This window comes from Alligator sinensis, unplaced genomic scaffold, assembly GCF_000455745.1.
Source record: "Alligator sinensis unplaced genomic scaffold, ASM45574v1 scaffold268_1, whole genome shotgun sequence".
Lineage (NCBI taxonomy): Eukaryota > Metazoa > Chordata > Crocodylia > Alligatoridae > Alligator > Alligator sinensis.
This window is the reverse complement of record NW_005841853.1, coordinates 4,614,693-4,621,564: the sequence shown is the minus strand read 5'-3', so window position 1 is coordinate 4,621,564 and position 6,872 is coordinate 4,614,693. Positions and strand designations below refer to the sequence as shown.

The window sequence follows — 6,872 nt, the reverse complement described above, 5'->3', positions numbered from 1 at the left end:
GACAGTTGAGCACACTGTTGGCTCATATTCAGTTTGTAGGCAACCACCGATCCTCTGGATGGCGGTGGACACGTAGGTCTAGCTGGATGCCTGATGAATCAGTTCGTAGCTGACAAGGCCAATTAGAGATTGACATATTCTTCATTTTACAGTCCACTGCAATTCCCAGGTCCTTTTCTGGATCCTTGCTGGTGGGGCAACGCAGCAATGTAAGCATTAGAACCTCAAGATATCCTTACTCCCAACATTAAAGTACAATCCTCTTGGCCCCACTATGAGGTCTAAACTGAATTTCATGACTGCCTATGTCCTTAGACCAACAAGGATACAACCCAAACCCTTTGGAGCATTCATGGATCACATATATTATTTAGGCTTCCTAGACAGTTTTTTCAAAACCCAAATGCCACAGAGGAGGGAAGGGGAGGGGAGGGGAGGGGAGGGGAGGGGAGGGAGCAACCTGGAGCTCTTTCAAGCAGTATCTGCAACCAAACTGAGTATAAATGTTTCAGTACAAAAATACATGCAATTCCTGCCAAAAAGGTCTTAGGACATCCAAATGGTACCTTCAATTTAAAATAGTCCATTAGCTGAACAAGTTGCCTTAGTATCCATGTTCCCACTACACATGCTTCTCCCATTTCACCAGATTGGGATTAAAAGCAAGTTTGCTTTTCAACAATCTTCTATTCATGAGTCTTCTATGACTCCTACATTATCCAGCTGAAATTAAAAGCAGACTAACTACTCCTTTCTGGTAAGCAAAAAGCTGGGGGTTTTTTGGTCTGAAAAATATTACTACCCACTTCTAGTGTGAGGCACAGGGATCTGAGGCCACATGGGCATGCAGCGCAGCAGGGGGAGCCAATATGGAGGCACGGTGCAATGGTGGCAGGGGCAACAGTACAGCACACAGCCCCTGACTCCTACTGGTGTGGCCCCTGGGCATGCGGCCCCCATTAGTGCAGCTAATAAGGCAACCATCCCCTGGCTGTTTACAAGTTAGACAGCCCTGCTTTAGTATACTGCCTCATGCCTTAGAGAACTGCTTATAAACAAGCTTTCTACAAGATCAAAGTAAAATAAGATTACAAGTCCTAATAAGACATCACAGAACATTAATTTTAATAAGATGGGGCCAAAACAGTGGTCTCTGCTAGACACTGTAGGGCCAGGGTCAGTTTACTGTCATGGTAGCACATATAAAACAAAGAGACAGAAGTGACCCTTAATTTAGCCTACAACAACCTATGCTACCGAGTGCCTTCTATACCACGTGGGAATAGGGCCCGAGCCCTAAGCACTTTTACTCTTGCAAGACTAGTAACCCCTGGCTCCCACTCAAAATCCAGCAATGCTGACATTCAGCAGTCTTCAGAGCATGGTGCATAATGCCCCTATTTACTTAAGTATTCTTTCCTCTGCAAAGCTGTTCTTGCTGTCTAACACAGGCATCTTCCAACCGAGGTGTTTAGGTATGACTGCTGCTGCCTTCCTGTACATCTGTCATGGCCAGAAGAGACAACAGAGGGGGCCACACGTTGGGGAACAAGGCCCCACGCTGCATGTGGAATGGCAGGGGTGAGTTTTGGAGGAATATTACATGCTAAATACAGAAAAAGCATTAAAAGAAGTGGAAAGGTGAATAACTTTAACATTTTAAGTCAGAACAAAAAAAGCGTTTATTTTTAAAGTCTTTTTTTTTTTATTGTTCATAAAGGCCAAATTTTCAAGAGTGCTCAACATCCAGGACCTCCCAAAATGGCATTTTCAGATGCCTAAATGGGAGCTGTCAGATGCCAAACTATTTGGAAATCTAGCCCTAGCGTTTAAAGGGGGAACACCGACTGAGACATTCTGAAGTAGTACATAAAAAAAAAAACTTGGCATTTGACCAAAGAAGCCCCAAAACAAGAAATAAAGTGAAGAAAGCAGGTTCTGAGAGCAGCTATAGGCCAAATGTGGGCTGGATCAGACTACAAAAGCTCGCCCTCAAGCTAAAGTGGTTGAGAAGAACAAAGGAAAGAGAAGAAACCCACTGTTGTCTATGTCCTCGATGCAGAGCACAAGGGGAGGCAGGTGCACGCACACTGTACAGGTGCTGCTAGGATCAGAGTAGTACCTGAGGAGGCATACACAGGTGCACACAGACACCCAAAGGAAAAAGGGACTTGCCAGATCAAGGTTTACACTGTAACATCTTTGGGGCAGTAATTCTACATGCCTGCATCACGCCTAGGAAAACAAAGGATCTTTCATACTGACAGAGGTATTTGGTTCAACGGCACAGAAGCCGCCATACTTCCAGAATAATAATAGTAGACAATTGTGTTAGGCTGGTACCTTAAGATTAAATCATTCAGAAAGACTTAACCTTTTGCAGGCTACAGCCTCCTCACAATGTAGGCTGCAGTCTACAAAAGCTTATGCTTTTCTGTACAAGGGACTCTTTAAGGTACCACCCAGCCTGCCTTCTGCCTTACATAATTATAGTCCAATTATTTGTACGCCTAGACAGAAAAGTGTCCATACAACTTTGAGAAACCTTATCAGAAAGAGCTACCCCTGTGGCTTTTATGTGTATTCACATGCTGCAAGTCAGGCATATGCCCCAGGATCTTAAAACACTGGGGTGTCTGTCCACGTGACGGGGGTTTAGTCCTTGGGTTGAATTCTATGCCCCCTAAATTGAAATGCTGAGTTTTTAATTGAAACGGTGGGTTTCGTTTTTCCACCACCGTATACACATGGCATTGTCCTGTTGGCCACAGGTGCCTGCCAAAGGAAGAAGTGGCAAGGGGCTAGATCCCTTTTTGTTTGTTTTGGCAGGGCCTGCCCATCTCTCCCACGGCCGGCAGGTCATTAATATGTGCCATTTATCTGTCAGCTCACCTGCCAGCCATGGGAGAAGCGGGCAGGCTCCACCGAAGAAACGGATTGGGCCCCTCTCTGCTTGTGCCTTCAGCAGGCACCTGCGGCCGGCAGAACGCCTGGGAACAGGTTGACTTGCCCCCGAGGCAGCAGGGATGGTGCGCAAGGTACCGGAAGCCCGGGCGGGCTCCAGGGAAATTGCATCAGGCGCCTACAAGCTCAGCCAGCACACACCCAGCTAGCAACCTGCCCATCCAGCCCCGGGGGATGCCAGCACCAGAGGAAAGGACCAGGGCACCCCACGGCTCAGGGACTGTTCGGCCTGCTGGCAGCTTGCTCCCCTCAGCCCCAGGGCAGGTAAGGAGGCTCCACAACAGAAAGGATTGGGCCCCCCACCGCTTCTGCTTTAAAGCAGGCTCCTGCCAGCTACAGGAGCCTGCCTTAAAGCAGAAGTGGCGAAGGGCCTGACCCTTTTTTGGCAAAGCCTGCTTGCCCCTCCCATGGCCGGGGGTGAGCTGACTAATGGCTGCAACGTTCCAAGTTGCAAGGATGCAAACTCATTTAAAACTCTCAAAACTTGCCTACGTGTAATATGTGAGGCCATTAAGCCACACAAAGGGAAATTTTTGGGGTGTGTACTTCATGACATCAGCATGTGTACAAGTGCCCCTGGTACACAACCTTTTTAGATCCAAGCACCCTCCCACAGCTTTTCTAAATTTAGTGGTATCCCATTTCAAAAACCAATTTATTTCTTACAAGGCTTATATTCTTGCACCCTGTGGCATGCTTAAAAAGATCTCAAGGGGTGGCAGGGCACCCCAAGACCATGGCAGAGGGCTGAGGACTACCCAATGGAACAAACTGGGGAGCTTCTAGGTGGGTCATGAGACCCCTGAAAGGAGCAGGGGTCCCTGCAGGAAGTGCAACGGGGGTGACAGTAGCTCCTGGAGACACAGGCACTTATGTTGTATTTCTTTTCTCACCCATTCTCTCTGATATGAAAAAGGTGGAGGACTCCATGTCCACATAGCCCATAGCCCAGCTGATCCCTGATCCCAAGTGGGGTCTCAAGGAGCTTCTGTAATACAAATTTTATTAACCATAATACTAGGGCAAATCATCCTTCTACTCAGGGTGCCAATTTACCTACTAGGGTTGAGCTCTCAAATCTCTACAGTTCTGACCCAATTTAGAGGCTTTGCGATTTCCAAGAAATTCAAACACTTTTGAAAACTATCGGCTTACAAGAAAAAGAAGTCTTTCATACGACCACCTGATGGGCTCCAGTTCTCCTGTGAATATTTCTACTAAGCTAGCATATTACCTCTTCCAAGAAAAATCTGCACTTGAACGATACTTTACAGCCCTTGTTTCTAAGCAAACACCACCAAGGCATGTTGCTTCCAACTGATGACAAAACAAGAGACCACAAAAAGGCCTCTCAGTTAACCCTGACATATAGGTGGTGCAATTGCCTACCCTGGAGATCTTCAAGAACAGACTGGACGGTCACCTTGCTGGGGTCACTTAACCCCCGCTGTCTTTCCTGCTTGGTGCAGGGGGCTGGACCCGATGATCTTCTGAGGTCCCTTCCAGCCTCACTATCTATGAATCTAACAGATTGGAGGACAGACTGTAACAACACAGGCTCTATGTTTTTCAAAGTCACTTACAGGATTCAGACACCAACTTCCCACTAAAATTACTGCATCATTACCAAGTCTTGCCCATTGATATAGCACTGCCTCTAAAGGCTTAACCTAGTTCAACAGTATCCAGAACAAAGGACATTTATAGATCTGACCATGCTTTCTTTGGCGCTATGCTTGTTGTATCATATTATATGCAAAAAAGATGGTTACGGGTAGGGGTACAAGAGCAAGAACAAATGGTTGTTGAATCCAGGTGGAGGCCAGAGGCTGTCCCAGGTAGAGCCCTAATAGAGGGCAGGGGCGTCATTGGCTCCACACGCTAAAACCAAGGTGGGAAATGGAAAAAAGTCCAGCCCGCCTTGCACCATGCTCCAGTTGCTCTGGCAGCAGACGGAGTGCTTGCACCCAGTTTTCAGCAAAGTATCATCTGCCTCTGCAGCTGTTGCAGCGTTGTGAGCCCAACTTTTTAGATTGTTAGTATCCAGTTATTCTGGCAGGCTACCAACCTTTTGCTGACAACAGAAGCTGCAGAAGAGAAATTGTGATTCAGTAGCTCAAAACGCTGAGTTAAACCCAAATGGAATTTATTAGGACAAAAAGGCATTTCCTTCGACTGAGGTCTCAATGCAGGAATTTCCCCTTCACAGCTGCCTCCTAGTATTTCTCAACCCAGGAAAAAAAGCCAGAAGAAAGAGGGTTTTTAAAAGGGTCGCAAGAATAAATCTATAATAGAAAGGGCCAGGCAACCTAAATATAGGTGACACTGTCATCTTCCTTCTAATGTTACATCTTTGTCCTAAAACTGGTGGTTGTTTTTTTTTTTTTTAATCTCATAGATTTCATAGACATCAGGGCTGGAAGGGACCTCGGAAGATCATCGAGTCCAGCCCCCCGCCCAAAGGGCAGGAAGTCAGCTGGGGTCATAGGATCCCAGCAAGATAAGCATCCAGTTTCATCTTGAAGGTGTTCAATGAAGGCGCTTGAACCACCTCCGGTGGCAGGCTGTTCCAGACCTTGGGGGCTCGGACAGTAATCTAACCCTTTAGGTTACATTAATTCAGGACAATAATTGTATTTTGCTCTTGTTTTAGCTAAACAGTTTAATTATTCAGGGGGTATTGAAAACCTGTGCCAAATAAGCATTAGAGAGACAGAAATAGAACTTGCATGCTCCAATATGAAAGGAAAACAAGTTCTCTTGGAATCTATTTGAATATTTTCAACAACTCCATGTCAGACATTTCCTTTTAGCAACTTGTTTATGAACATTTGATGTTCTTTTTACAGGAACATCTGGAGTCTGTTTTTGAGTTTACTTACGGAGTTGTGCTTCTGACCTTTTCCTATCTTATCAGGTTTGCTCAGAGTTCATTAGAAAGACAGACAATACTTGTTTACGAGTATAACAGCCAGTTTGTTACATTGGTGTGTACGCTCTTCTTCAGCAGTCGCTCAGCAATAACAACTCAAATTATGTTGTGGACCTTCCCGAGCTCCATGTTTCCTCCTACTCTGTCCAAACTCTTCTCAGACCATTTCCCACAAGCTCCAACACCTCCAACCTCTCTCTTCGAAGCTTGAGGCTCTCCTGTGCCAAGTTCTCCTTATGCTCCTTCAGCCTTTTTCTAAAAAATTACCCCATTGTTTCCCTCTCGTTCGAGGACCCTTCGTTCTTCCCCAAGATACTCTTTACTGTCCATCTCCTTCACTTTCTCAGTACCCAGCCATCGTCCTTGCCTTTTCTCCAGTTCCCCTTCATTAGGTGCTTCCCAGCATTTCTCAACCCAGAGATCTCTTCTCCAGCCTGTGGCTTCCTCTTAGGGCCTATGTCACTTCCTAGTGCCTTTTCCCATCACGCCTGCTAAGGGAACAGGTATAACAAACTCAGAGAAGAAAGGAGATGTGAAAGCTGCTGTTCCAGCCAGTGTTTTCCCCTTGTACCCCATCCAGGCTCCTCCTACTCTGCAGGCATTCAGCCAGGTAGGGAAGGAGAAGCAGGGTCTATTGCAAGCACAAACCAGATGCATGGTCTCGTCTGCCCTGGAGAGTATGGCGGGTCTCCTGGCAGAAGCCTGCAGTTGTAACTACCTCCTACCCGTTGAGACATTAAGAGCAGCTCTCAAGACAGAGTGGTCCCGAAACACTGCACCCAATTTCAGCATCCATTAGCATACAAGTGCTGTACTGGATCAGACTTATGGTCCATCTAGCCTTTTTCTGAACCCGGGTATGCTAACCTTCCTATGCCACCTCCTGTGTCAATGAATTCCACAAATTAACTAAGAATTGCACACACAAAAAAAAGTACTTTCTCCTGTTAGTCTTAAACCTGTCACTTACTAGGTT

The 6,872-nt window shown here is 46.3% G+C and overlaps 1 protein-coding gene across 5 annotated transcripts in view; it reads right to left on the bottom strand.

The window, feature by feature from the left end:
* The window catches only part of MKLN1 (muskelin 1), a 122,785-nt gene that overhangs the window by 66,056 nt on the left and 49,857 nt on the right, over positions 1 to 6,872 (bottom strand). The window lies entirely within an intron of this gene.